This window comes from Chiloscyllium punctatum, unplaced genomic scaffold (genome assembly GCF_047496795.1).
Source record: "Chiloscyllium punctatum isolate Juve2018m unplaced genomic scaffold, sChiPun1.3 scaffold_915, whole genome shotgun sequence".
NCBI classification, from domain to species: domain Eukaryota; kingdom Metazoa; phylum Chordata; class Chondrichthyes; order Orectolobiformes; family Hemiscylliidae; genus Chiloscyllium; species Chiloscyllium punctatum.
The window spans coordinates 5,001-7,500 of NW_027310649.1; the positions used below are offsets into that span (position 1 = coordinate 5,001).

At 63.7% G+C, this 2,500-nt stretch overlaps 1 non-coding gene across 1 annotated transcript; it reads left to right on the forward strand.

Moving 5' to 3' along the window:
• Nucleotides 1–1,627: 1,627 nt before the first annotated feature.
• Nucleotides 1,628–1,781, forward strand: LOC140474281 (5.8S ribosomal RNA). Its single transcript, XR_011958983.1, has one exon. It is a non-coding gene; the product is annotated as a 5.8S ribosomal RNA (ribosomal RNA).
• The last annotated feature ends 719 nt before the right edge of the window (nt 1,782–2,500 follow it).

The window sequence follows — 2,500 nt, forward strand, 5'->3', positions numbered from 1 at the left end:
CTCGTCGGGGTAGCAGGCCCTGCAGCCGTGGTCACCGCCAAACCCCCACAACTCGAGCAAGTGAAAAAAAAAAGTAACAAATAAGAAAGGATCGTCGGCTTGGGGGTACGCCCGTTTCCGTTTCAACTTGTCTCGCGAGGGTGGTTTCGGGGCCAGCAGGAGAGCTCGTCGGGGTAGCAGGCCCTGCAGCCGTGGTCACCGCCAAACCCCCACAACTCGAGCAAGTGAAAAAAAAAAGTAACAAATAAGAAAGGATCTCTGTCGGCTTGGGGGTACGCCCGTTTCCGTTTCAACTTGTCTCGCGAGGGTGGTTTCGGGGCCAGCAGGAGAGCTCGTCGGGGTAGCAGGCCCTGCAGCCGTGGTCACCGCCAAATCGCCACAACTCGAGCAAGTGAAAAAAAAAGTAACAAATAAGAAAGGATCGTCGGCTTGGGGGTACGCCCGTTTCCGTTTCAACTTGTCTCGCGAGGGTGGTTTCGGGGCCAGCAGGAGAGCTCGTCGGGGTAGCAGGCCCTGCAGCCGTGGTCACCGCCAAACCCCCCACAACTGTTGGGCGCCTACCTGCGCGGGGCAGGAGGACACTTTCCGATTTCAAATCTCCGTTTGCCGAGTCCACCCCGAACGCACGCGGGCGGGCGGGTTCGCATCACCCTTCGTCACAAGGGGCGAAGCCCGTTCCACCGTCTCGTCAGTAGTGCCGACCGGTCTGTGATCGACGAGGGGAGCCACACCAGGTCCGGCCCTGCTGCTTGGCGGCACCGCGTCGTCGGGAGCTCGCGACAGACGGAGGGTTTCGGTGTACTCTCCAGCCACGGGAAACGAAGCCGGTGATGCAGGCGCCGGTCTTTCGCTCCCAAATCGGCTGGGTTTACATCGTTGCTATCTAGTCACGCTCCCTTCAAACCCGACGGGGTACCTATTCCCCTCACCCGTCTGTGCGTATACAGCCTCTTTGCACTTGCGGGATGGGGGTGGTGGTTTAAAGACTCTCGAGTTGCCGCCCGTCGGTCTCCGAGCTCCGTGCAGTAGTGATCCCCAGCGAACTGCCAGCAGGGCGAACGAGCGATCCCGCTCTCGGTCGGGGCGCCTGGCGTCGATCGGTGGTCGGTGGCTTGCGGGCAAGCTGCGCTGTGAGTGTGGGAACGAGTATGACGAGCCGTTGCCGCGACTCCCAGTCCACCTCGGCGGTGGCTGGGCCGGGCGGGCGTCTGCTCGGGCGAGTGCCGCCCCCGCCTCCTCGCAGGAAGTCCGCTCGCCGACACGCCGCCACGTGCACGCGTCAGTGACGCTGCCGAACCGATGGCCGGTGCCCGTTCCCGCCTCTGCTTTTCCTAGGGCAAAGCTGCTGCACGCCTCGTGATACTAGGCGGGCGACATGGTGGCGGTGATCCTGCCTCCGTCGCTGCGGTGCGTTGGGGCACGCATCGCCTCTTGGGCGCCCTGTCCTCCTCCCCCCAATAGACGTATGTTTCTGCGGGCCGCACCAGGATGGTGCTCCCCATCGCTTCACGCCACCCTGCTCCGCCCGCACGCCGGCGTGCAGGTGGCTGTAGCTCAAGGTGGGGAGCGTATGTGCGGTCCGGGTCGCTTTCCTCTGGCGAGGGAGAGACCTAAAACAAACTCAGACAACTCTTGACGGTGGATCACTCGGCTCGTGCGTCGATGACGAACGCAGCTAGCTGCGAGAATTAATGTGAATTGCAGGACACATTGATCATCGACACTTTGAACGCACTTTGCGGCCCCGGGTTCTTCCCGGGGCCACGCCTGTCTGAGGGTCGTTTGGCAATCAATCGCACTCGCCTTGGCTGGCGAGAGCGCGGCTGGGGTGTCGCAGAGGACCCGTCCTCTTTGTCCCCCTAAGTTCAGACTCCGGAGCCCTCCGGCGTCGGAGCGCTTGGCCTTTCCCCCCCACCCTGCACATTCCGTTCGTCAGGCTCGACGCCATCCCCCCGCCGGGGAGCGCGGCCTGGCGTCCGTCTGTGTCGTGGCAGTGGGGCCAGCACGGCTGTCACCGGTCCCAGAATGGCTGTCGGTGGTTCACACTGTGTGTGTGTGCCAACCCTCCTGGTCTCTGGGACACGGAGCTGCCACGAAGTGTTGAGCCTCCAGTGGGGGGTCTGCCTAAGCTCTGCACGTCCGCATTGGGTCCGTCTCTCGGTTGGCTGGCAGTGGAAAGAGTGAAGGGAGCCGCGGAGGTCCGGTGCTGGTGCGCCGCCGGCCTGACCGTGGAGCTCGCCGGTTTGACACGCTGACCCGACTCGATGGTTGATCGATTGAGAGTGCTGGGAGCTGCAGGCCGCCCGCTGCTGCAGCCGCCCGTCTCGTGGTTCGTCCTCGGCCTTAAGTGGCCGGCGGGGCGTCTGATCCTGTCTCCCCTGCTGGCGCCGAGTGCCTGGCCGAGGGAGGAGGTTTTCGTCGAACGCTGTGACTTGGACGGTCGCACGCGCGTGGATCGCTGGCTCTTGGCTCTCCCGTTCAGTCCGCACGTTTTCCGCTC